This window comes from Erythrolamprus reginae, chromosome 3 (genome assembly GCF_031021105.1).
Source record: "Erythrolamprus reginae isolate rEryReg1 chromosome 3, rEryReg1.hap1, whole genome shotgun sequence".
In the NCBI taxonomy this organism is placed as follows: Eukaryota; Metazoa; Chordata; class Lepidosauria; order Squamata; family Dipsadidae; genus Erythrolamprus; species Erythrolamprus reginae.
The window spans coordinates 146,914,509-146,942,369 of NC_091952.1; the positions used below are offsets into that span (position 1 = coordinate 146,914,509).

Genomic DNA, 27,861 nt, shown 5'->3' on the forward strand with positions numbered 1-27,861 from the left:
GGAAAAAGCCTTCAAGAGCCTTGTTGAACAGTCTTCACTTTCCCAGAATATACACTCAAATAGGGGCCATCCCGATGCTGATGAGAGGGAACTGCTACAAGAAAGTTGTGAGGTGAAGAGCTCTACCCATTTCACAAAGGGAAGGAACTTCCTACCTCCTATCTGAATTGCCTAGCATGAGAAACAACCTCTTATCTTTAACATGGTAAGACATGTCAATAGCTCAAAATATTGGTATGCTAAATTTTTAACTGCCTCAGTTTTTTGAATGTCATAATAGTTGCGTTTACACCAGTTATGCATAAACCATCATTTTAACATGGTAAGACAAAAGCAGACCATTAAAATTGTGCTATTGATGTTTAATCACGGGGACAAAACACATGCGGATTGTGTTCATACATTATACAAGGTAAAAATGAAACAAGCTACACACTATAGTTTAGCATGATGTGTTTTCAAAGGATGTAAAGCACTTTGTAATGCTTTAAGAAATTCCACTTTTTACATGACTCAAAAACTAAAGGATGCATCTTAAGTTGTAACACATTTATTTTATCAATACGCCATTGTTATGTTTAACACGTTTTTAGCATGCTGTATGAATCCTGTTTAGTTTACATAGGGCAATAAGTAAACCCAGTCATAATGCTTATAAACCATGGTTTATGACATGCTTTTTTGTGTTATAAATAACCCAAGCCACCATAGCTTCGGTTTCCACCCTATACAAAGTCACAACATCGTTAATTGATGGTTTCACATTATGTCTGATTTCCGCCATTGGGGATTTTATCCTTAAGTTTGACAAAGATCTTAGATAAGACTATTAAGGATTGGTCCATTTCAATGGGCTTTATCTGAAGCATTTCTTTCCTCAACTGTAAGTTGATCCATACAAATATTCTTGTCAAGTTGAATTTAAAATCGGGCAGTAATCGGCAAAAAAAAAAAAAGAAGGAAGCTCTATTCAAACAGTGACAAGACGAAAAGTGCCGTATACGAGACTGCCACTTTCATCGCACTTCAATTCAAGCGGCCAAAGAGCCGTGGCGCTGCCCTCCATTACAGCCCAGCTGCCGTCCAGCCCCTTCAACCTGACGCCGAGAAGGTTCCCCCTCGCTCACCCCGCCCTTCCGCGTCAGGCTCAGACGACAGAGGCGCCACAGCCCTCACGGCCCCCTCCATCCCCGCGGAGGCCGGGCGGAAGGAGCGAGGCGGAGCCAGGAGATAGCAAACCGCTTGCGCAGTGGCCAGCGAGCGCGCCCCGCCTTTTCGTCCCTCCCCTTGGTGGGGCCGGTGCCGGTTTACGTAACGCCTCTTCGGGCGAATTCCGGCTTGGTCCCGCCGCCTGACTCGGGACGGGTCGCCAGAGGCCCCGGCAGGTAACGGCGACCTTGAGGGAGGCCGCTGCCGTCTCTCTCGGACAGCGCTGCATCGCATCCCCCTTCTCTCTGCCCCCCCCGCCTGTCCGGCCTTCTTGAGGCCTGTGGCGCTGTAAGGCGAGAACGGACGGGGTAGGCAGGCCTCTCCTGGTTTGGCCTGGCGGCCTTGTCCGCCGAGTGATCCAGAGGCCTGGCTGACTGGGCGCAGGGGAAGGGGCAGCGGGGCGCCCTCTCAGGGAAAGAATGCTCGCGTGCCCTCGGCGTGTCTCCCGCAGGAGAGACAGTAAAAAACGGGCAAGTCAACCGGGGACGGGGGAGGGTACTACGGCGCTCGTGAAAGATCTTTCGGCCAGCGGCCTTTTGCGAGATCGGCGCCGAAGGCAGGCAGGCAGCCTTGTCGAAACCTTGTCGGTTTCCCAAAATAACAGGCGTGTTTCCTTAACAATGCCCCTGTGATTTCGCCCAGATCCCTTTCTTCGTCCTTGGATGGTTCGGCACTGCGGTGCTGAACTGCAAGAGGGTGGAGAAGATCCAAACATTTTGCTGTGAGAAGCGCTGCTTTTTGAGTGGGCACCTTTCTTGGCGGCTGCAGGTTCGCACCTTGCTTGTAGTTTTGCTGGCTTGGACTGTATATGGATTTGCTGAATAAGTATGGTTGCGCCGTGAAGCTCAATAGGTTAGCCATTCAGTTTTGTTGCCTTTGATGTTTATTGCATTTATTAACTATTTCTGTGCTAAGGGTGTTCAAGATGGCTTCGGTGTATCTAGGTATTAAATAGTGCCAGATGAATGTAGGAACCAAGTGTTCTTAACTGTTTTTGTTTGTTTGTTTCAGGTATGTATTGCCAGTAATAGATAGGTGACCTTGCTTGATCTTGAAAAACATAAGCTGTGTTAGACTAGTTACTATTTGGATGGGAGACCATTAGGAAATCTAAGCTGGGAAGTAAAAAAAGAAGTTTTTATAAAAAGTAAAGATGGTAGTGACAGACAGCTCTTGTATAGTTGCTAGGGTGGATCACTACCGGAGTATGAGGAAGTCTTCAATGTTACCTATTAAGACTGTGGCTTAAGCAAGTATTGATATCACTGGTTTTCACATAAAGATATTGCTGACTATCTGAACTAAGCCTAAGGAATATATTACTAGCTTTCCTGCTCACAACTGCCTATTCATCTGTGGCATATCAATATTTTGATAAGTTACTTCATAAATTGCAATTGAAATGCTCATGGTATTACTCTGTACTTGAAAGCAATTATTTGTTTGAAAAGTATTACAGGTTTTAATAAGATGGAAATGTATAATATAAATTCCTAATAAATCAAGTTTAGTATGTGATTTGAAAGCAAAGACTTCTCTGAAAAAAAGCTTTTTCTTCAAACTGCTCCAACTTCTGAGTTTAAGGGAGGTTAAAATAGTTTCGATATTATCCTGGATTAAAAATAAGACATTGAAAGGTAGCCCTTGATACCTATTTTAAATATTCAAAGGAGGAGTTTCAACTATTTAAAATGAATTACTCATCCAATTAAGAAATACTTGTGTGGATTGTGTACATAGGTTGTAAAACAGCCTCTTCATTATCACCTCCCCTTTGAACCAGGAGGTACATATGTTGCAATCTTAATTAACAGAGTGCTTGTGTAATTTATTTTCAAATTGTATATCAGTAGTTAGTTTTCAAACCTAAAGATTATTAAGTATAGTAAAGCACAGTTTCTCTGATTATATGGAACTACAGTGTTTCTATTCCTTCATTATCAACAAATAAACATTAGTCTCTGAATACATGATGAATGCTCATCAGAAAATCAGATCTGGGACTTCCAGTGTACAGTTTGAGCTCCCTCTACCCCCTCTTAAAATTTGTATTTAAAATGTATAATATTCCATGAATCACTGGGATCCCCATAGAATAATAGATTTGCAGTTGCACTTCAGGTTCTGCTTTTTTGTCGTGGAAAAGTATTTCTCACAAGTGTCTTTCAGTGAGCTCTCACTATTGATTCTCTGCATCTTTAATAATGCTGCCAATATTTTAATGCCTATTTTTAAAAAATTAGGATCAAAGATTCAACATTATTCACTTATCCAGTTCCTATTTTTGCTATGGGGGATGGTATCTCCCATAGTAACTGTTCTTTCTGTTTGGTAGAATTGCTTTTGTCAATCCCATACTCACCCCCAATCTTGTACACGCAATATTGTAAATGATGCTAAAACAGATGAAGGCAGATGATTTACATAACCCCAGTTATATTGTATAAAAATTTAGGTTATAGAGTCAGTTTGGTACTGTGGTTAAAGTGCTGAACTAGAAACTAGGGGTAGTTCTCCCTTACTCATAAAGATGGCTGGGTGACTTTGGGCCTGTCATTTTCTCAGCCAAACACAATTTGCAGCTTTATTGGCCAGGTGCTGCCTTCAGTTGTACAAAATAAAGGTGCAATATAAATAAGGATATTCTATCATCTCAAATAATTCAATGTTGGAAAATATGCTTACGTATTAGTTAGAAGAATGTGATAATTTTTAAAACTACAAAAACTCAAAAATAATATGAAAAGTATAATATAATTTATTTCTAAATAAATATATTTTAGTTTGCATATTGTAGAAACCTGGTCACTCTTTATATGATTTATGTTATAGCATAATATGTGAACTGAATGATTGCTTGTTAACAGTGACCAGTAGCTTATGTGGGGAAAGCTAATAGGAGTTTGGCTACTGAGTTCAAAGGAGACTAACAATTTTTCTCCACTATGTCAGTACAAATACCGTAGTTTTTGTTTAGTGACTTCCTTGGAAGTTGATCATTTGCAGTTAAGATGGTGATGAAAAGTAACTTTGCAATCACTGCTTGCATTTACGATGTTCACAATAAGCTTCTTTCTCTCTCTCTGTCACACTTTCACCAGTTCAATCAGATAGTACATGTTGTCCTGTGCCTTGGGTTTTTTTCTCTCCCCCTCCCACCCCCATAAAGTGATTGTTTAAGCAAGCTCTTTTCCAGAGCTGCTTTTCTCTCATGTAGTGGAGTCCTTCCCTAAAAAATACAGTGGTACAGTGGTACCTAAGTTAGCGAACACCTTGGTTAGCATACTTTTTGGATAACGAACAGAATTTTTGGCAAAATTTTGCTTTGGATAACGAACAAAAATTTGGATAGCGAACAGCCACAGAAAATTTTGGTTATTATCTGAAATGTTACACCCAGCAGCAAAGCGTCGCTTTCGCTATGACAAAGCAGGCGCGCCGCTGTCTATGCCTCCTGTGTGTTACACCCCCTCTCAGCAACATGGGGGGGGGGCTGAGTCCACTGAGTCCCACGGCGACTTGGCAAAGCAGCTGGCACAAGATCTGAGGGGACAGAATGAGACTGGATGGGAGTCGGGATCCGGCACGTCTCTCCTGGGCGCCTGCTTAACAGCCTCCCACAGTCTACCATCTAACCACTCCAAGCTGCAGGAAGGGTGGGGGCAGCTGCAATACCGGCATCTTCGGGGGGCTCCTTTCCTCAGTGATTCATTTTTTAACCTCTAGGCAGCTGCAACAACTTTTTCCTTCCCGGCAGTGGATTCCCTTTGAGGAGGAGCAGCGCCAGGAATGTCACATGATGAAGGGAAGCCGCCGGAGCCGTCTCAGCAGTTGCTGTTGTGAGCCGCCCCGAGTCTTCGGAGAGGGGCGGCATACAAATCTAATGAAATGAACTGAATTGAATTGCTGCCACCAGGAGCCCCTGGCAACTGCTGAGATGGCTCTTGCGGCTTCCCTTCATCATGTGACGTTCCCGGCACTGTTGCTCCTCGAAAGGAAGCCACTGCCGCCGGGAAGGAAAAAGTTGTTGCAGCTGCGTAGAGGTAAAAAAATGAACTACTGAGGAAAGGAGCCCCCCGAAGCTGCTGGTATTGCAGCTGCCCCCTCCCTTCCTGGAACTTGTAGCGGTTAGACGGTAGACTGTGGGAGGCTCTTAAGCCGGGTGGCCAGGAGGGGCATGTTGGATCCCGACTCACATCCAGTCTCATCCCGTCCCCTCAGATCTTGTGCCAGCTGCTTTGCCAAGTTGCCCTGGGATCACCCTGAGGAAAAATGCGGAGCCTCTGGAAGCCCCTGGTGAGGATTCCCCAAGAGAGAGAGAGAGATAGGAAGGGGTGGGGGGAGTGAGGAACAATATGTGTGTGGAGGAGAGAGAAAAATCCTCAATTTTCCCCATAAGAAATAAAGGCTGGGAACCAATTAAACCCATTTCCATTATTTCTTATGGGGAAAATTGTTTCGGATAACGACTATTTCGGTTAACAACCAACCTTCTGGAATGGATTGTGGTCGTTAACCGAGGTACCACTGTACCCCTACTTAAGAACTTAATTTGTTCTGTGACTAGGTTCTTAATTAGAAAAGTTTGTAAGTAGAAGCAATTTTTCCCATAGGAATCAATGTAAAAGCAAATAATGTGTGCAAACCCATTAGGAATGAAATAAAAGCTCAGAATTTGGGGAGGGGAGGACAGTCGCTGCCGAAGGAAGAAGGTGAGGTGAGGGGAATCAAAAAAATCCAAAACTTTAAGGCTTAAAAAACAAAAAGAGGGACTGATGCCGCAAGGAGGAGCACCTGCCACCCATACCCCCCCGCCCAAGGCTGCCTCCCATACACTGCGTCAGAGAGAGAAATCCAGGCAGGCGAGAGGGGGGAACCTCCCACTCCTTTGACCGAAAGGCGGTGGCTGCTGCTGCTGCTACTTGCTTCCTCTTCTTTCCCATGCTGAAGGGCTCCCCTCTCCTCTCACTCGCTCGCTTTGTAGCCAGCGCCTTTCCTTCACTGTGTGACTCCTCGGTTTGGCTGAAGCCGAATTGATCTGGCTGGGGAGAAGCGCCCCCTTTTGCCTTTCTGCGCCCAGACACTCCGGGAGGCAACCTCACACCGGGTGTATGGGAGGCAGCGCGAGGGAGTCATCAGAGTGAAGTGGTTTATTCCCTCTTCAAGCACCCAGAGAAAGGAAAATGCTTTGTTTGCTCTGGACTGACAAAGCCTCCTCAAGCGCCACCGAAAGACTCTTCTGGCAGCCCAGAAAAACCCGAGATGGCCGGGATTAAAGGGGGAATGGCAGGAAACTGGCCGGGCCTTCGTGCCACTCTCAAACTTCCTGGGAAATTTTTTTGGGCTCAGGTTTGTAAGTGGAAAATGGTTCTTAAGAAGAGGCAAAAAAATCTTGAACACCTGGTTCTTATCTAGAAAAGTTCTTAAGTAGAGGCGTTCTTAGGTAGAGGTACCACTGTATTAAGAACAAGCTAACAAGTTGGGCTCTGTGGCCTTAGCTGATTAGCATTCTTGCAGTTGCTATCTACAATCCACAACCTCTAATCAGTTTCACACTGCAGGTAATCCTCACCTTATGACAACAATGAATTCTGGAATTTTGGATGTAAATTGTTGTAGCTGTAAAGTCAAAGCATTATGTGACCACCCCTCAATTTTACTACTATTTTTATAGCTGCACTAAAGTAAGGCTCCACGCTTATGAAGGAATTCACACAGTTAAGCAAATCCACTATCTATAGTAAGTGTTTTTTTGCCATTTTCTGGTAGAACATAGAAAAACAATCACAACCATGTAATTGTACGACATTACAACTGGTTATAAATGTGGACAATTGCCAAAGTGCCTGAATTAGTTTGATTGGGAGGGAGGGCAGCAGTCATAAAATTGAAGACAGATGGTAAGTAGCTTTTTAAAAAGTCCATAATTTTGAATGGTGCTTAATTGATTGGGCTACCTGGACAAGGTATTGGGCAAGGACTATCTGTAAAGGTTTTTGTTTTCTCCTAAGCCTGGTCTTAAGCAGGGTCTTTTTGATATATAGTGGTACCTCAAGATACGAACTTAATTGGTTCCAGGGGGAGGTTCGTAAGATGAAAGGTTCGTAAGACGAAACATTGTTTCCCATAGGAAACAATGTAAAGTGAATTAATCCGTGCAACAACAACAAAAAACCGTAAAAAAAACGCTGCTGCCCAGCTGTCACCTTTTAAAACAGCCGGGGGGGGGGGGGGGGGGCTTCCCAGCAGCCTCCCGAACCCGGAAGTTTGGCAAAATTTCGGGGTTCGGGAGGCTGCTGGGAAGCCCCGCAGCCCGGCTGTCACCTTTTAAAACAGCCGGGCATGGCGGTGACGGCGGCGGTGCTGCTGCTCCGGTCGCCCGATTGTCTCCTGCCTCCCGCCCCCTTCGCTTTGGAAATGGACCCCGGTGGGACTCGGGAGGAAAAGTGGGAAGGGGCGCCAGGGAGGAGACCCTTCTCCGTGGGGATGCTGGTCCAGTCACCCGCCCGCCCACGAGAAGCGGGTTGCGGTTTTCACCGCACACCGATGAAGGTTGGGGAGAGCGGGAATCCCGGATCCGCCCCCTCCCCAAGCCCAGGGGGCAAGGAGCGAGGGGGCTGCGAAGGGGCGCGCGCGGCAGAGCTCCGGCGGAGGAGCAGCGCACAAAGGCCGAGGCGAGGCTGAGCAGGAGGAGAAGCCAACCAGCGAGGCGGTGGGCTGGGAGCCGCAGGCGAAAGGAGCTCGGGCATCGGAGCGCGGCGCCAGGCATTGTTCTCCGGACCCCGCCCGCTCAGCCCCGCGGCGGCCCTTTCCCTCTCCAGGCTGCGGGCGAAGAAGGGGAACCCCGGATCCACCCCCTCCCCAACCCATTTCACTTTTTAAACAATGCCAGGGAAGGGACGTCCCCTTCTTCTTCGCCCGCAGCCTGGAGAGGGAAAGGGCCGCCGCGGGGCTGAGCGGGCGGGGTCCGGAGAACAATGCCTGGTGCTGCGCTCCGATGCCCGAGCTCCTTTCGCCTGCGGCTCCCAGCCCACCGCCTCGGTGGTTGGCTTCTCCTCCTGCTCAGCCTCGCCTCGGCCTTTGTGCGCGGCTCCTCCGCCGGAGCTCTGCCGCGCGCGCCCCTTCGCAGCCCCCTCGCTCCTTGCCCCCTGGGCTTGGGGAGGGGGCGGATCCGGGGTTCCCGCTCTCCCCAACCTTCATCGGTGTGCGGGGAAAACCGCAACCCGCTTCTCGTGGGCTGGCGGGTGACTGGACCAGCATCCCCACAGAGAAGGGTCTCCTCCCTGGCGCCCCTTCCCACTTTTCCTCCCGAGTCCCGCAGGGGTCCATTTCCAAAATGAAGGGCGCGGGAGGCAGGAGACAATTGGGTGACCGGAGCAGCAGCACCGCCGCCGTCACCGCCATGCCGGGCTCGGCTTCCCTGGCTGCTGGAGACGCAGAGATTTGCCCCTCGTCCCGCGTTCGGAGGCTGCTGGGAAGCCGCGCGGCTGTTTTAAAAGGTGACAGCCGGACTGGGGGGCTTCCCAGCAACCCCCCAAACCCCGAACCTGGAAGTTCGGCAAAAGTTCGGGGTTCGGGAGGTTGCTAGGAAGCCCCCCAGCCCAGCTGTCACCTTTTAAAACAGCAGCGCGTCTTTCCAGGAGCCTCCCGAAGCCGAACGCCAAACCCGAACTTCTGCGTTTGGCGTTCGGAGGCTCGTGGAAAGCTGCACGGCTGTTTTAAAAGGTGACCGCCGGGCTGGGGGGCTTCCCAGCACCCTCCCGAACCCCGAACTTTTGCCGAACTTCCGGGTTCGGGGTTCGGGGGGGTTCTGGGAAGCCCCCCAGCCCGGCGGTCACCTTTTAAAACAGCCGGGCGGCTTCCCAAGAGCCTCCAAATGCCGAACCCGGAAGTTCAGGTTTGGCATTCGTAACTCGAAAAAAGTTCGTAAGAAGAGGCAAATTTTTTCTGAACCCCGGGTTCATATCACGAGTTGTTCGTAAGACGAGGGGTTCGTATCTTGAGGTACCACTGTATATTCTCTATTGCGTCCCTGCTTACTCTCTTGTAATCCTTTCCTCTCTAATGAATGTAAATACAAACCTCAATTCTCTTCTTGCTAATTATGCCAGCATCAAGGGGAATATTTTAAAAGATGGGGGAGAAAGTGAAAGATTTCCTCTTTTACCTGGCTTTCTCCTGAATCGAATTCCAGAAATCCTCTTGGCTGTTTGGGATTTATCTAACACTTTAAATAAAGAAAAGCTGAAGTAAAATTGTAAGTACAGTCATGGTCATATGATTTTTCCTTTCATAGTCTGTTTGCTTAACAATTATGTTGCTACTCCCAATTGTAGTTGCTAAATGAGTACTACCTGTAGTATAATCCCTGGTTAAAATGAGAACCTGAGATTAAAAAAAAAAGATATGCATTTCTCCCGATAGTGCCTGAATGGGCAGGTCCTGATAAAACTTGAATATGCTTGCACTCTTGAAATATTTTCAGCAAATACAAACTTACTCTGGTGATGGGTGAAGTAATCAGAATAGCAAATGTCCAGCTCCTAACCAAGAATGAAGAATTTTCAGATTAGCTAGTAGATATGCTATGACAAAGCTAACTGTAAAAGAGAGAGAGAGAAAGGGAGAAAATAATCATTTAGAATTATAACTAAGGGATGTAGCTATGTCATCATAGTATTAGAGGAAGGAAGTTGAAAAATTCTGAAGTCACTTGGTGTTCTCATTTCTGGCCCATGAAAGAAGACTGAAAAAGGAAAGAAGAACATTGTAAGTTCCACAAAGTATGTCATGAATATTTAGTTTTTGGACAAAGCCATTTAAAGAATGCCCTGTTTGCAGGAAATAAGGTGTACTTTGTAAAGAAAAATATATTTGTCTTAAAAATGTTGAGGTAGTTTACAAAAACATTCAACTTAATCCTATGGTGGTTGAAGATGAAAACCCTGAAAAAAAGATTTCAGATAAAAACATTGCTATAATGGGGCATGTAAGATTGAAGTAAATGAAGGAACAAATAAACAATATTTTTGCAAGTATCCAGTGAGAGATGGGTGATCGTTCTGAAACAAAAATTGCAGATTTTTCAGAGAGGTATTAAATTGTAGTGATGGAGAAACACAGGGAAATTGTCTATTTCCTCTGACCTTCAGAGGAGAGTAGATTCTATAAAATGAGCAGAATGAAAATGAGGGTATTTAGAATAACACTGCATGTATTTGACAGAAACAAGTCTTACTAGATTGACAATCTAATTACTGGATCAGGTAACTTAATAGATTTCAGGAATGCTGTAGGCATAATACATCTTGATTCCAGCAAAATATTTCATAAAGGACTATAGGATATTCTAATTAACATGCTAATTCTACTTAGCATGAGTTATGTGAATTCATAAATACTTCAGATTGTATTCAGAGAGTCCATAATCACACTAACGATATGTATGATGCCACAAGGATCAGTGCTAGTACTTCCATTCTATGTAGGACTTGATTGAAGAGGGGTCTGTAGGTATGATGCAAAATTACATGTAATATGCTAGGTTTCCATTGTTAAGCAAGACAGTTAAGTGGGTTTGCCCCATTCTCTGTACTGAGAGAGCGGGTCCAGCAGTCACGTGGGTTGCTCGCTGTCCAATCCGTTTGGGACCGAGCCTAGTCTTTAAAAAGCCTGCTGGATCCACCCCTTCCCCAGAATTCGCTTGGTCCTGCAGTCCAGCGGGTCTCGTGATGGCTCGTTCCTCTCACTAAACACCTTCCCTTTGTCTTCTTTCTACCAGATAAGTAAAAACCCTTTTCTATTTTTTACCAGAGCTTGCCTTTATTGCGCGCCAGCCTTACTGGGCTCGGCGTCAAGGGAGAAGCCGCGGCGCGGCTCCCTGCAGCTTTTATTGCAAACGCCTTGCTTGTGTTGCTGCCGAATTGTATTTACAAGTAAATATAATCGGCTAGGAGGTTTCAGGCAAGCTGAAGATGGTTGTTAAAAGAAGGGAATCAAAGGACTTTTTTTCTCACCTCCTGCGGTGTGGGAGGTTAGCAAGTTTTTCCCTTGATTGTCCCCCGGACTTTAGTCTCCCCTCCGGGAGCGGTTTATTTGGCGCGAAGGCCCTCAGCGCCCAGTAATAGCAGGCCCTTTCGGATCACCCACGCGCTTCCCGTCTGGCGCCAGTAAGTTCACCACTTGGCCCTGGAGTAAGCTTTGAGTCCCTCAAGCACTACCAGTATAGGGCAATGCCCTTTGGGCTCTCCTCGGCTCCTAGAGTTTTTACTAAGCTCCTAGGAACCGTGGCGGCTCATATCCGAGCCGTGCCCATCCACATTTTATGCTATTTGGATGACATATTAATTCACGGGGCCTCTAAAGAGGGCACCTGTTCAGACCTCAGCATTACCATGTATATCCTACAGGATCATGGTTTCTTCATTAATTTAAAAAAAAGTCAGCTCCATCCGTGTACTTATATTCTACACCTGGGAGCCATCATTAACTCAAATCTCTCAGGTTTTTCTCTCTACTGAGAGAAAAGTCAGTATTAAGGAGCTTATTTCCCAGATACGATCTCAGAGAAGGACTTCCATCGTTACCCTGTCTTCTCTACTGGGAAAGATGGTATCCTGCATTGGCATTATCCCCTGGGCCCATCTTCACGCCAGGGATCTCCAATGGCTTCTATTACCATTCCAGGGATCGGGGAACAGCAATTCGACACGCCTCATCACCGTTCCATCTATGGTTTTAAGATCCCTTACGTGGTGGACCTCCCCCGCTCTGGACAAGGGATCCCCCTTCAGATGTCCAGACCAATTCACCATCACCATGGATGCCAGCTTATCGGGCTGGGGAGCCCATGCTCGACCTAATAGCCCAAGGCACGTGGTCAGCGGAGGAGGCTTCCAGACCCATTAATTGGCTGGAATTGAGAGCAGCGTCTCTGGCCCTCAAACAATTCAAACCGCACATCATCAATAAACATGTTCTGATTCTTACGGACAATATAGCCACAAAGAGTTATATTTGCAGACAAGGGGGCACCAGGTCCAAGGCCCTGATGAGGAAAGCCCTGAAGTTGGGACTCTGGGCAGAGAGGCATCTTCAGTCGTTAAAAGCCGACCACATACCGGGAGTCCTCAATGTACAAGCAGACTGGCTCTCCCGATCGACTCTAGACCCAGGAGCGTGGAGCCTTCATCTGGCTCTGTTTCAGCAAATATGGCTCAGGTTCGGTCACCCATCGCTAGACCTATTTGCGACCAAGGCCAATGCTCAACTCCCTCGATTCTTCTCCAGGTTTCCATCCACGGGAGCGGAGGCGACCAAAGCATTCAGAATCCCTAGGCCTTGAGGGCTGCTTTACGCCTATCCCTCCAATTCCAATTCTCCCAGATGTGATCCACAAGATCATCCTCGAGAAGGCCCAGGTGATTCTGATAGCCCCTCACTGGCCACGCCGGCCCTGGTTCGCGGACCTTCAATGTCTGTCCGTCCAGGACCCCTGGCGACTCCCCGTTTCGGAGGATATGTTGCAGCAAGGCGCCTCTCTCCATCCAGATCTGGAGTGGTTCCACCTCACTGCTTGGCTATTATCCGGCGCGATTTAGACCTGCGAGGATATGACCCGGACACTGTAGAAATAATCCTAAAAGCCAGAAGAGTGTAAATCCAACAGGATTTACGACCATACCTGGTCCAAATTCCACCAATGGTACTCACAAGAGGATCTATCTCCCCTGTGTCTTCCCATCCACAGGATAGTGGCTTTCCTCATGAAAGGGTTCCAACAAGGCCTTTCATCCAGTACCATCCGTCGTCACCTGGCAGCCATATCTTCGGTCTTAGCAGGACCTCGCAGACAACCACTCTGCTCCTTTCCAGAAATTCAAGAATTTCTTAGAGGTATTTCGAACCTCAGACCTTCCAAGGTCCACAGATATCCAACCTAGGACTTACCACGGGTTCTCCACTCCCTTACTCAGGCACCATACGAACCCCTAAGATCAGCGTCCTTCAGGTACCTATCTTACAAGGTAGCATTCCTGGTGGCGATAACATGTGCCCTACGCATCTCAGAATAGGCAGCCCTTTCAATCAGGCAGGATCTATGCCAGTTCCATCCGGACAAAGTAGTCCTGCATTTGGACCCCACCTTTCTACCTAAGGTCAGTTCCATGTTCCATAGATCCCAGGATATTGTTTTGTCTTCCTTTTGTTCCAATCAGAACCATCATCTTGCGGTCAGATGGCACACCCTGGATCTCACCAGAGCGCTGAGAATCTACATCCAACGAACAAGACCTTTCCACAATTCCGAAGTCTTATTCATACCTACCATCCCAGATCCCTGGGATCCAAGGTATCCTCAACCGTAATAGGCCGTTGGATCTGAAGGACTCTCTCAAAGGCTTATGAGTCAGCTTCCCTCAGCATACCCAGAGGTATCACAGCACATTCCACAAGAAGTGCAGCCACATCTGCCGCATGGGCAACTCAAGCTCCATTGGAAGAAGTCTGCAAAGCAGCCACTTGGGCCTCTCCAAACTCTTTCATAAGGCATTACAAAATTGACTTTTACGCTTCAGCGGATGCTGCCTTCGGCAGAAGAGTCCTCCAATCCATTATCTCTCACGATAGCGAACTAATCCCTCCCTAGGGACTCATCTATTGGGTGTGTCCCACATGACTGCTGGACCCGCTCCTTCAATACGGAGAATAGGCGTTGATCGCTTACCTGAACGCCTCTTCTCATACACTGAGCGGGTACAGCAGTCACTTCCCTCCCTTTTTCTATTCTAACTGTGGTTATATCATTTAACTTGTATTTTTTCCTATCATGAGAGTTGAGCATTATTTGAGCCACCACACTTGAGCCTAAGTCTACGGATTCGCAAATTCGGGGGAAGGGGCGGATCCAGCAGGCTTTTTAAAGACTGGGCTCGGTCCTCTGCGGATTGGACAGCGAGCAACCCACGTGACTGCTGTACCCACTCAGTGTACGAGAAGAGGCGTTCAGGTAAGCGATCAACGCCTATTCTTGGGATTCTCTGTTCAGCACACTGGAGAACGGGTATTGCTCTTACCTGATACACTCCTTCTCAGTGTGCTGAGAGAGAATCCAGCCCCATCCATGTGACTGTCTGGCCCAGAGTCTAGGAGTGGATAATAGAATCGATCAATAATGTGTCAAGTCAACTGCTACGCCTTTGTCAAAAACTGGGACAGTCAGGAGAGACCTGGCTACAAAGTTTAAAAGGACTCAGTCTCAGGACAGAAAGTGGGAGTCAACCCATTCTTTGGATTCTCTCTCAGCACACCGAGAAGGAGAGTATCAGGTAAGACCAACACCCCTTTAACTATTTACAATTAATGACATATTAGAAAACTCTAGCCTACGTGATACTTTCAAATCCCTGGTTTATTTATCTATATTACATTCTTTTTCTATGTTCCCTATTTGCTTATATATATGGTTTCTTTAAGTGTACAATGAAAAATAACTTTCAAAATAGAAAAAATAAAAAGTGAGGAAACATTTCATGAATAGATTATACTTTGCTCTGAAATTTATTATAATTAGTGTTGTGATAGCTTCTTGCTGGTTTCCAATAAGCAAAACCAATGGGAAAGCTGGCAGAAAGTCACAAGTCACAGGTAGCCCAGAAAGAGGTGGGCGGGTAAGTGGCTGGTGCAGCGGAGTGGGAGAGGTTATGCTGGTGGCTGCTGCATCACAAGCACAGCAAGGCCCAAGGTGTCTACTTCCGTTGGAGGAGGTGTTGTGAAGGGCAGGTGGATGCTCTGGTCACATACCGGTAGACATTTCTTTGAAAGTTTGCTAAGGGTTTTATGGTATTTTTTTAAAAATAGCACAGTTCCAGGTATATCAATTATTTAATTAAAGAAGATTATTTTCTTTTGTTGAGGAAGCAATATCTATAATGAAATAATTATGGGAAATGCTCTACCATCAAGATTTATTTATATTTATTTACTTAATGTATTTATATGCTACCCAGATCATTAGTGAAGTGACTGGGTGGCTTACAACACTTGATTTTTGTCCCTTCTCACAGAATCTTCTCTTTTGAACAGACAATAAAAAGGTTATTGAAGTAACTTTTCTAGTTTGGTATTTGTACATGTTATTAAGACATGACCAGTTAAATTTGTATAACTAGCATATTATCCTTTTCCAAATCGTTCTTGTAACTTGGCATTTTAAAAGCCACATTCAAATCAATTTCATTGTTATCCAGGTTAGCTTGTTCCTCTTCTGTGACATCATTAATAACTACTTATCTATGATATTTGAGGTTAGTTGGGGGAAAGATTAGAAGTAACATGAGAAAATATTATTTTACTGAAAGAGTAGTAGATGCTTGGAACAAACTTCCAGCAGATGTGGTTGGTAAATCCACAGTAACTGGATTTAAACCTGCCTGGGATAAACATATATCCATCCTAAGATAAAATACAGGAAATAGTTTAAGGGCAGACTAGATGGACCATGAGATCTTTTTCTGCCGTCAATCTTCTATGTTTCTATGTTTCTATATCAGCATTCTTTAAATTGATTTCTAAGTCCATTGCTCAACAATATCCTTCAAAATATCCACTGTTAAAGTATTTTGTTCCATTCTTTATTAGCAAGTTGAATATAAATGTTATTCTCCTTTATATTTTTCATTTCTTCTAGTGTTCAGACCTATCCTATCATTTTTCCAAAGAATATGGTTTTTCCTTGAGAAGGATTTTTATAATATATTTCAAATTTATTTCAAAACCATCTGGACCTTCAATTCATTTTTAATTTTCAAAATCAAAATACTAAACATATTTTTTCTGTTAATCCCAATAAGTAATATTTTTGAGTCCTGAAAATCATATTTAAAACTACTTCTAGGAAAGAAACTTGCCTAAGTGAATGCAGTAAAAGCTTGGTGTTGCCAAAGGTTCTTGGCATTTCAAAAGTAGCAACAAATCCCTAAAGGCTGTGTTACAATTGTAACTTATAGGGTTGTTCTCAACCTCAACCTTTCTAATGCCACACCCTTTAATATACTATTGTGGTGACCCCCAGCTATAAGTCTAGCGCCAATTCTCCCAACAGAGCTTTAAGCTGATTGGCAGGAAGGTCAGAGGGAGACCCCCACTGTAAACACCTGATTGGTCGGATTGTAAAAATATGTTCCAAGGTACCAGAATAGAAGCTTTAGTTCCTAACACTACCGGCAACTTGTCTTTTCCCATGGTTTTAGGTGACCCCTGTGAAATGGTGACTCGACCCCCAAAAGGAACCTGACCCCCAGGATGAGAACCACTGGCTTTAGATGGAATCCCTTGATTCCTAGTTGTGCAATATAATTTGACCACAGAGACCTTGATTCCTGCAGTCTAAGCACAGAAAGTGGTTGTACAGAAAGTTCAAGGACAATCTCATGATTTTTGCTTTCTCCAGAGAGATTTTGCTGGCCATTATCCAGGATTAAGCTGCCAATTTTAATCATAAATTCCAAACCAATTCAACAGGGATGTCTAGCTCACTATGGCCTCACTGGAAATCTCTATTCTATATTCCCTTTTTGAGTGATCAGAATAGATATTGGAATAACATTTTAATAAGTATTCTGACCCTCTTAATAGAACCTGTATCTTCTCATGTGATCCTGTTCACCCTTGTGGGGTGCCTCAGGGGTCGGTCCTCTCCCCCCTGCTATTTAATATCTACATGAAACCGCTGGGTGAGATCATCCAGGGACATGGGGTGAGGTATCATCAGTATGCTGATGATACCCAGCTGTACATCTCCACCCCATGTCCAGTCAATGAAGCAGTGGAAGTGATGTGCCGGTGCCTGGAGGCTGTTGGGGTCTGGATGGGTGTCAACAGACTCAAACTCAACCCGGATAAGACGGAGTGGCTGTGGGTTTTGCCTCCCAGGGACAATTCCATCTGTCCATCCATAACCCTGGGAGGGGAATTATTGACCCCCTCAGAGAGGTTCCGCAACTTGGGCGTCCTCCTCAATCCACAGCTCACATTAGAGAACCATCTTTCAGCTGTGGCGAGGGAGATGTTTGCCCAGGTTCGCCTGGTGCACCAGTTGTGGCCCTATCTGGACCGGGGCTACCTTTGAAAAGTGTTCAGAAACTTCAGATCGTGCAGAATGCAGCTGCAAGAGCAATCATGGGCTTCCCTAGGTATGCCCATGTTACACCAACCCTCCACAGTCTGCATTGGTTGCCGATCAGTTTCCGGTCACAATTCAAAGTGTTGGTTATGACCTATAAAGCCCTTCATGGTATCGGGCCATAATATGTCCGGGACCGCCTTCTGCCGCATCAATCCCAGCGACCGATTAGGTCCCACAGAGTTGGCCTTCTCCGGGTCCTGTCAAATAAACAATGCCGTTTGGCGGGACCCAGGGGAAGAGCCTTCTCTGGGGCGGCCCCGACCCTCTGGAACTAGCTCCCCCCAGAGATTAGAACTTCCCCCACCCTCCTTGCCTTTCGTAAACTCCTTAAAACCCACCTTTGCCGTCAGACATGGGGGAATTGAAACATCTCCCCCGGGCCTATACAGTTTATGTATGGTATGCTTGTGTGTATGTTTGCTTTTAATAATGGGGCTTTTAGTGTTTCTTTTAAATTATTAGGTTTGTTATATATTGTTTATTATTGCTGTGAGCCGCCCCGAGTCTACGGAGAGGGGTGGCATACAAATATAATAAATAAATAAATAAATAAATAAATAAATAAGTAGCTTGTATTTACGATGCTAAGCAATAGTGAAGAGGATTTTGACAATTTTTGAAAGGGTACTTTGCTTCAGTGAAGCACACACTGAAAAATCTCTTGCAGCCCCTTCTAAGAATAAAACATTTACTGGGAAGACTGCTATGTTTATTTTTACTCATTAAATCAATTTTTTATTTATTAAATCAACCAATTTTACTAATGTGAACTGGGCATCTAACCACACATTAAAATAATAAAAATATGCTGGCAGTTTCATTGTATTAATTCCCAATATGGATCTTCCCATCAACTCCTCTCGGTTTCTGCTTTCAATCTTGTTGTTGACTCATGAGGAGTGCTTATTTGTGGTTTGCCCACTTCTAGCTAACTTCCTTCCTTTCTGGGAAGGAATGTTGCCTAGCTTCCTAGGATGGAGGAACTACATTCCAGAATAGCAGAATAGCAGGAGGCAGCCAAGTTTGTATGGGAGAAAAAGGATCATAACAGCTCCTCCCTAATGATTCCCAGAGCATATATTTCATGGTATAAGTAAGCTACTTTAGTTAGACAGGATTTCTGTCTATAAACGAGGAACAATAAATTGCATAGAAGAATGTCAACCTGTCTTTCTTGTTTGTTTGTTTTTTTGTACCTGACACTCCCTCTGAAAATAAAGTGATATTTTCCATTTTATTTTCAGGTTCCAAGATCTATGGCCATTGGTTATTTATTAGCAAATGATTTAGCTGTAGAAGATTCTCCCCACCTCCATCAGCTCATGTCAATTAAGTATCAATTTTACACTAGGTAGGTTACTGAATTGTGCATCCAGTGATTTAAAGAATTATTTGTATTCCTCCGTGGGCGCAGGGTCTGAAGGTAAAATGAGATTTGAACTATCGTCAAGATTGTGTAAAATTCCAATATTATGGAATTATGACTTTCTTTCAACCATGAGTCCTCTGTCAATTCCTTAAACTGCTATGCATGATGCCAAAACCACATGTTATGTGGTTAAGTTATGTTTTTGAAACCATAGCTTCAAATTTCTGAAGAAGCTTGTAGACTCCTGGGCAATCACTATGATTTCTAGCATTGGCGCAAAGAACTGGGTTAAGAACAGGTAAGAAAATAATAAGTACCAGAAAAACTGGCACTCCATTGGAGACTCCCTCCCCTGGAGACATAGAGACTGGTATACCGTAATGTTTTTTTAAATTAGTATAAGGCAGTGATGGCGAATCTTTTTCTGGTGTGTTTGGGCCCACATGTGCCGGCACCCACAATGCAATGTGTACCCCACCTGTGCATGCATGCATGACAGCCCCCACCCATGTGTGTTTTCCCACACATGCGCCATCCATACATGACTTCCCTACCTGCCACCACCAGGTACAAAGGGGCGGGGGCAGCAAGAACAGCAGGCTGGGTTTTCCTTCCTCCGGACAGAGGCTTTTCCTCTTTCCAGATCAGCTCTAAACAAGCGGTGCACAATCTTCAGCCCTCTTGTGCCACCAGCTGCGCCACTTCCATGGTGCTAGTCTGGAAAGGGGGAAAAAACTCAGCCAAATTCAGCAGGACTCGCCCTACCCAGGTCCCTCAAAACGTGTCTCTCTATGTAGCCTCCTTGCTGAATTACATGACCCGACATTGATCGTCAGCCTAAAAGGAGCCTGTCTTCTGATCTCTTCTGAGTACCCGCTCTTTCTGCAGTGAACAGGAAAGAGCGGGCGCTTGGAAGAGATTGGAGGACGTACTCCTTTTGGATGGGTAATCACTGGTGTAGTTCAGTGGGGAGGCTATGTAGGGAGACCTGTTTGGAGGGACCTGGGTGGGGCAAATCGATATTGGGGTCGTCAATGCAGGCAGCCCACCAACCCTACCCCGCTCCACCAGCTGCTGGTCCACTGATGTTCCAAACCACCTGGGGCCACGCAGGAAGCTCACACAGGCGGGGAGGGAGGGAAGCCTCTGCCTACCTAGCTCTGCTCCCTGACGAAGTGACCACTGGGATCCCCAAACCAGACCAGCTGGCCTGTACGCATGTGCATTCTGAAAACAAGATCATATTTCTGGAGTATACATGTGCACTGGGCAGCTGCTCTTCTGGTTTTTGGCATACACGTGCAAATGAAATCTGTTGGCCGGTACACCAGAACCCGGGGGCGATGGTTCCGCATCCCAGGAAAAATAGCTCTGCGTGCCACTTCTGGCACACGTACCATAGGTTCGCCATCACAGGTATAAGGTATCCTTTCTTTGTAACAGCTCAAATCTATCACAGTTGCTGCTTTAGGAATGTGCACTAATGAGAATGAAATCCAGGGTTGAAATTCAGCAGATTCTGACAGGTTCTGGAGAATTGGTAGCGGAAATTTTGAGTAGTTCAGAAAACTGGCAAATGCCACCTCTGGGTGGCCGCCAAGTTGGGTGGGAATGGGGATTTTGCAGTATCCTTTCCCTGCCACAACCACCAAGCTATGCCCACAGAACCGCTAGGGGAAATTTTTGAATTTTACCCCTGGTGAAAACTGATAAAGATACCTTAGATCAGTGATGGCAAGCCTTTTTTCCCCTCGGGTGCCGAAAGAGCGTCTGCGTGCGGTATCGCACATGAACGAGTGCCCACACCCATAATTCAATGCCTGGGGAAGGCGAAAACAGCTTCCCTCGCCCCCTAGAGGCCCTTTGGAGGCTGGAAATGGCCTGTTTCCCAACTTCTGATGTCTGAGTAGGCTCATATTTCAACCTCCCCTGGCTCCAAAGGCTTTCCTGGAGCCAGGGGAGGGTAAAAATGCCCTCCCCTATTCCTCCGGAGGCTCTCTGGAAGCAAAAAGTGCCCTCCCAGAGCCTCTGTGAGCCAAAAATCAGCTGGCAGGCACACACATGCACATTGGAGCTGAGCTAGGACAACGGCTCGCGTGCCAGCAGATATGGCTCCGCATGCCACCTCGGCACCCATGCCACAGGTTTGCCGTCACTGCCTTCGATTGTATGTATGCTGCACATATTGCCAGCCCTTTAAAGGGCTTGCAGCTGTGCTTGCTCAAAAAAGTATTCATTCCTGTTCATGCAGCATAATTGAAAGTGGCAGAATATATGGTAGTGGGCTCCTACAGGTACGCCTAATTATGCGCAGCTCCGCAGTTCTGGTGCAGGAAGCAAAATTTCACTCGAATGCCAGAGCCGCAGAGTTGCGCACACTTAGGCATACTGGTAGGAGCCCACTACTGAGAATATAACAATATATTGGACACACAGATAGCCCCTGATAAATGCCCAGGAACACTCATTAATTTATCCCATCCAGAACCATCACTACCAAACAAGCAGTGCCTTCATGTGATTTATCTTTCTGCTATTATGTTGAATTTTTTTGCTGACTTGCCTCATTTCCCAGATGATAAATTCCAGATTATCCACAAGAAGGGCAGTAGAGAAGAAGCTGGAAACTACAGGCCAGTTAGCTTGACATCAGTTGTAGTTAAAATGATGGAGACTCTACTCAAAAAGAGGATAAATCAGCATCTAAAAAACAATAACTTATTGGACCCAAATCAGCATGGCTTTACTGAAGGCAAATCGTGTCAGACTAATCTCATTGAGTTCTTTGACTATGTCACAAAGGTGTTGGATCAAGGTGGTGCCGTGGATATTGCCTATCTGGACTTCAGCAAAGCCTTTGATACGGTTCCACATAAAGAGCTGATAGATAAATTAGTGAAGATTGGACTTAATCCCTGGATAGTTCAGTGGATTTCAAGCTGGCTGAAGCATAGACATCAGAGAGTTATTGTTAATGGCGAGTATTCTGAGCAGAGACAGGTTACAAGCGGTGTGCCACAAGGGTCTGTTCTGGGTCCTATTCTTTTTAATATGTTTGTGAGTGACATAGGGGAAGGTTTGGTAGGGAAGGTTTGCCTATTTGCCGATGACTCTAAAGTGTGCAATAGGGTTGATATTCCTGGAGGGGTCTGTAATATGGTAAATGATTTAGCGTTACTAGATAAATGGTCAAAGCAATGGAAACTGCAGTTTAATGTTTCCAAATGTAAAATAATGCACTTGGGGAAAAGGAATCCTAAATCTGAGTATTGCATTGGCAGTTCTGTGTTAGCAAAAACTTCAGAAGAGAAGGATTTAGGGGTAGTGATTTCTGACAGTCTCAAAATGGGTGAGCAGTGTGGTCGGGCAGTAGGAAAGGCAAGTAGGATGCTTGGCTGCATAGCTAGAGGTATAACAAGCAGGAAGAGGGAGATTGTGATCCCCTTATATAGAGCGCTGGTGAGACCACATTTGGAGTACTGTGTTCAGTTCTGGAGACCTCACCTACAAAAAGATATTGACAAAATTGAACGGGTCCAAAGACGGGCTACAAGAATGGTGGAAGGTCTGAAGTATAAAACGTATCAGGAAAGACTTAATGAACTCAATCTGTATAGTCTGGAAGACAGAAGGAAAAGGGGGGACATGATCGAAACATTTAAATATGTTAAAGGGTTAAATAGGGTTCAGGAGGGAAGTGTTTTTAACAGGAAAGTGAACACAAGAACAAGGGGACACAATCTGAAGTTAGTTGGGGGAAAGATCAAAGGCAACATGAGAAAGTATTATTTTACTGAAAGAGTAGTAGATCCTTGGAACAAACTTCCAGCAGACGTGGTTGGTAAATCCACAGTAACCGAATTTAAACATGCCTGGGATAAACATATATCCATTGTAAGATAAAATACAGGAAATAGTAAAAGGGCAGACTAGTTGGACCATGGGGTCTTTTTCTGCCGTCAGTCTTCTATGTTTCTATGTTTCTATTATTAATAAGATTGATGATTGATGTCAACTGATGCACACTGATGCAATTTTTTTTAATATACTAAAATATGTCTAGATTATAAATATATTTTATTGAATTAAAATGGTTGCTCTTCATTCCAGGAGCGTCTAGTTTCTCCACAGCCAATTAAGAACAGCTGTCCTCCTTTTTTTCTACACCAAAGCAAACTAATTTAGCAGGTGCAAGTGGCAGGAACATGAAAGATGGTTAGCCATGATACATTTTTCTTTTAATTTTTTTCACCAGAACATTTATCAGTCCATCTCATGGGTAGACCAATTTTACTTAATAAACTTCAAAAGCATTTTATATACATTTCACTTCCATAAAACTGGATATTTATCCAGAAGATAATATAGCTGACATTACTCAATATTTAAAAGTTCATTATGCTAGTAATATTTATATCTTCACTAATAAATGACATGGAGTATCCCCAGGATTGCAAATCCTGTAGTAATTTAAACTGCATATCAATTTGGCCATTGCTTTCCTCAATCATACTTCACTGGTCAGATTATTTTATGGGTTTTTCTTTGCTTGAAAATTGCTACATAAAGATTAAGTGGTGCCAGGGTGGATTTTTTTTTTAAAAAAAAAACAGATTTTAAAAAATGTAAATAAGATTTTTAAATTTTTTATCAAATTTATTTTAATAAAATGTTTTGGGTAAAAACCTATCTAAAGATATTTTTCTATTTAAGATACATTAGTAATTTAGTTTATTCCGCATGAAATGGAGCTTACCATTTTCTCTCTAAACAAGGCTGAAAATTTGGGTGCATCTTATACTCTGAATGTAGCTTTTCCCCCCCCCAAGCTTTTCCCCCCGCCCCAACTAGATACTAATGATCTTCCCAGTTCTTATCTTGAAGGCTCTTTCATTTTTACTCTCTCTGAAGAATGTTTTCCAAGCCCTGAGTCTTTGCAGGTTTTTTTTCATTGCTCTACTTGCTCAGAATGTTTTTTCCCCTAACGAGTTATAACAATGTTCCCAGCACTTACCGGCTTGCAAGCTCTTTCATTGTTACTCTTTCCAAATAAGGGGTTTTTTAAGCCCTAACCAGGGGATAAAATAATGTGCTGATGCTGACCAGACTAAAGACGCTAGCCAGATGAATATCTGTTAGGCAGATCCCCCCCCCCCCCCCTTATTTTCCTTTCTCCAAACTAAGGTGCGTCTTATACTCTGAAAAATACAGTCGTTATGTAGTATGAGACTGCATATTCTGCAATGTTTACATTTTGGTAAACTCATTCAGTGTATCCAAGGTCATTACATTTAAAGAGCACCTGTCATTCAGATCCATCATGGCAGCGCCTGTTAGTGGGCATGCACTCACCTGCTGCCAGTCATGTCTCTTACCTTGTTGTGTCACTGCCACATTGCCAGCCATTCCATTAAAGTGAATGGAACTGTCAGTCAACAGTGGGTCAGAGAAGAGATTACAGTTGCTCTTTAAAAATTATGATGTAAATCAAGTTGATTTAAATGAAGCCTTTTTACTAGTGATTTAAATCTTGATTTAAATCAATTTCACCTTGAATGATGCTTTATGTCTTAGCATAAATCTTTGCATACACTATCTTTATTTAACAAAAAGATTTGGGTGGTTCTTCTATATACCACTAAAATTGAAAGTTGTCTTAGATTATCTGAGGCTATAGTAATGGAGGCACATGGGAGATTTTGTGAAGGGCAGGTAGGTTTCATTTTTGCCTTTTTTAAGATTTCTTTTTGGATAGTACTTGCACAGTACAGTACATGCTTTTACACAAAAGCTTCCTTGCAGAAGACACATTTAACAGGAGGGCTGCAAATGCTCTGAAAATTATATGGAAAAAGTGTTTTCACATAATCATCTCTGTTATTTTTTGTACCAGTCAGACTTTCAGGTTTTTGTGTGAGCCTGAAAAAGGATCTCTTTAATAGTACATTAATTTATTTGACCAATGAAAATAAAATGAATGTGTCGATAAGTGTGGGGTGCCTTTAGATTGGAGAAGGTAGTTGGAGGCCCAGTACAGGCCTAGGCTCACCTACTTAGTCCTCCAAGCACACACACCCCCCTCAAGATGTCCCATGCACCACCTCCTGCATCTTGCATCCCAACAGGCCTTTTCCTGCTCCTACCAGGTCTTCCAAGCCTTAGGCCTGATTCCTACCCCACCAAACAAAACACTCTTCTCACCACTTACCTTTTGAAAAGGTCTAAGGGTTTCCAGAGTGCTGGGATGATTTTGTGTGTGTGTGGAGGCACACAGCACAGTTCCAAAAGTGGCCATGTTTTATTTTTTTTTATTTTTTTTTAAAGATTTTATTACAAATATATACACATTTACATACAATATGTTTTATATTAATACAATGCTAAATCAACGCATAACAAATAAACGAACAAACAAACATGACAAACAAACAAACAAAAAGAAAATATTCTTAAAAAAAGATCTAATTGCTTATTTAAGTACATTAATAACAATAACTATTCACTTAGTATATTTTATAATATTTGTACTTATATTCCCTTCAGGAGGTTAGTTTTGAATGATTTTTGATTTTAAATTATTTTCTGGTGAAGCATGTTGTGACCTCAGCGTATACCATTTTCTCTTGTAGGTTGTCACTGTTCTTTAAATCATTTAATTCTTTCTTATCCGCCTTCTTTTATTCATATTCAATTGTCTTTAATATCATACAGATCTTTCTTTATAAAAAGGTTTTTTGTATATATGTCTTTTGTATTTTTTTTTCTATGTAATGAAAAGGATATAAAGTATTGTTAATTTGATTTTTTTCTTTTGAATTTTATTTCTTTTCTTAAACCAGTTATAAAGATGTATCCAGGTTTTATCGTGTTCGGAATCCTCTTTATTTTTTAATTTAATTGTTAGTGCGTCAAATTCAGCACAGTCTAATATTTTTTTAATTATCAAATCGTCTTCAGGTGGTTCGGGTTGCTTCCAATTTTGAGCTATCGTTATTCTAATTGCTGTCAATATATGAATTAATAAGTAGTGTTTGTTTTTTTCAATTTTTTGATCTATAATTCCCAGGAGAAAGGCTTCAGGTTTTTTATTTATCTTCATTTGTAAAATCTCTTCTATCCAATTCTGCATTTTGTTCCAGAATTTTTTCATTTTTGAGCAGGTCCACCAAATGTGGTAGTATGTCCCAATTTTTTTACACCTCCAACATTTTGGACTTGTTCCTTTATACATTTTGGCTAATGTTGCCGGTGGAAGGTGCCACCTATAATACATTTTGTATATGTTTTCCTTATAAGCTGTAGATTTTGTTAACTTATAGTTTTTGGTCCAGATTGATTCCCACTTATCTAAATTTATGCTATAACCAAAATTTTTGCCCCAACTATGTATACTATTTTTAACAATGTGTTCCTCCATTTTGTAGTGTAGCATATATCTATATATTTTGGAAATCATTTTTTTTCTTGGCCTAAAATTATCTTATCTAATTCTATCTCTTTTATTTGTATTTCCTTCTTTTTCCCTTCTTGATATTTTGATTTGATTACGTTATACGCCCACCAGTCGATTTTGATTCCAATTTCTTCTAATTGTTCCCTAGTTTTTAGTTCCCCATTTTTTTCTAATGTTTGATAATAATTTAGCATTTTGTTTAGTTCTCTTGAGTTTGGGTATACCGTCGCCTCTAAGCTTGAGTACCATTTGGGAGTTTGGTGATAGTACATTTTTTTGATTTTTTTCCAAGTTGTATATAACGAGTTTCTTATTATATGTTGTTTGAAGTAACTATGTGTTTGTTCTTTATTTTCCCACAGGATAGCATGCCACCCTATTCTCATATCGTGTCCTTCCAGTATTAGTAGTCTTTTATTTTCCAATTTAAACCAATCTTTCAACCAATCCATAATTGCTGCATTATAATATAATTCGAAATCTGGTAGTGCAAATCCTCCTTGTTTGATATTATCTTGCAGATATTGTATTCTAATTCTAGGTTTTTTTCCGGCCCAGACGAATTTTGTAATCATTCTATTTAATTTTTGAAAAAAGTCTTTTCTTAATATAATTGGAATCGTCCTAAATAGATATAGAATCTTGGGTAAGATGGACATTTTTATTGTTGAGATTCTACCTATGAGCGAGATAGGCAATTTGTTCCATTTTTCTAATTTCTTTTTTATTTCTTTTATTAAAACCGTATAATTATCTTCCTTTATTGTGATCGCTTTTGCTGTTAATTTTATTCCCAAATACTTAACTGTTTTTACTATTTGTAGGCCTAATCTGTCTTCTAATATTTTCTTCTCTGTATTTGTTAAATTTTTTGTCAATATTTTGGTTTTTTGTTTATTAATTTTAAATCCTGCTACTTTTCCGAATCCAGTAATCTCCTTTAATAAAACTTCCCCTGATTCAATTGGATCTTCTATATTGAATACTAGATCATCGGCAAATCCCTGAATTTTGTATTCTTGTCCTTTCAAATTTAATCCTTTAACATTTTTATTTAACCTTATCTGATTTAATAAGATTTCTATGGCCAAAATAAATATTAATGGGGAAAGGGGGCATCCTTGCCGTACTCCCTTTTATATTTTTATATTTTGCGTTAATTGGTCGTTTATTATAACTTTTGCCGATTGTGTAGAGTATATCGTCTTGATTGCTTTTATAAATTTTTCTTTAAATTTCATTTTGGTCAGTTGTTTAATAAAGAAGTTCCAATTCAAATTATCGAATGCTTTTTCCGCATCTAAAAATATTAGTGCCAAATTCTTTCCTGGGTTTACCTCATAGTATTCTAAAATATTTATAATGTTTCTCAAATTATTTTTTATATTTCTGTTTGGTAAAAAGCCGTTCTGGTCCGGATGTATAATTTCGTTAATTATCCCTTTAAACCTTTCTGCTAATATTGTTGTAAAGATTTTGTAATCTGAGTTTAGTAATGCAATTGGTCTGTATTGTTTTATTAAATATCTTTGTTCCAAATCTTTTGGTATTAGTGTTATTAACCCTTCCTTCCAGGATTCAGGCATTGCTCCTTTATCTAACACCTCATTCAACATCTGTAATAATAATTTTTTGACTGGTTCG

At 43.0% G+C, this 27,861-nt stretch overlaps 1 protein-coding gene across 5 annotated transcripts in view; it reads left to right on the forward strand.

Moving 5' to 3' along the window:
• The first annotated feature begins 1,254 nt into the window (after window positions 1–1,254).
• KIAA0232 (KIAA0232 ortholog) overlaps window positions 1,255–27,861 on the forward strand; it is a 76,956-nt gene continuing 50,349 nt past the window's right edge. For 3 of the 5 annotated variants that reach the window (XR_011558659.1, XM_070746967.1, XM_070746969.1), the window contains exon 1: window positions 1,255–1,385. The gene's annotated coding sequence lies outside the window, so the exon portion shown is untranslated. Of the gene's footprint in view, window positions 1,386–18,639; window positions 18,747–27,861 lie in introns of all 5 variants that reach the window. The other 2 variants (XM_070746970.1, XM_070746971.1) reach the window with 2 other exon arrangements.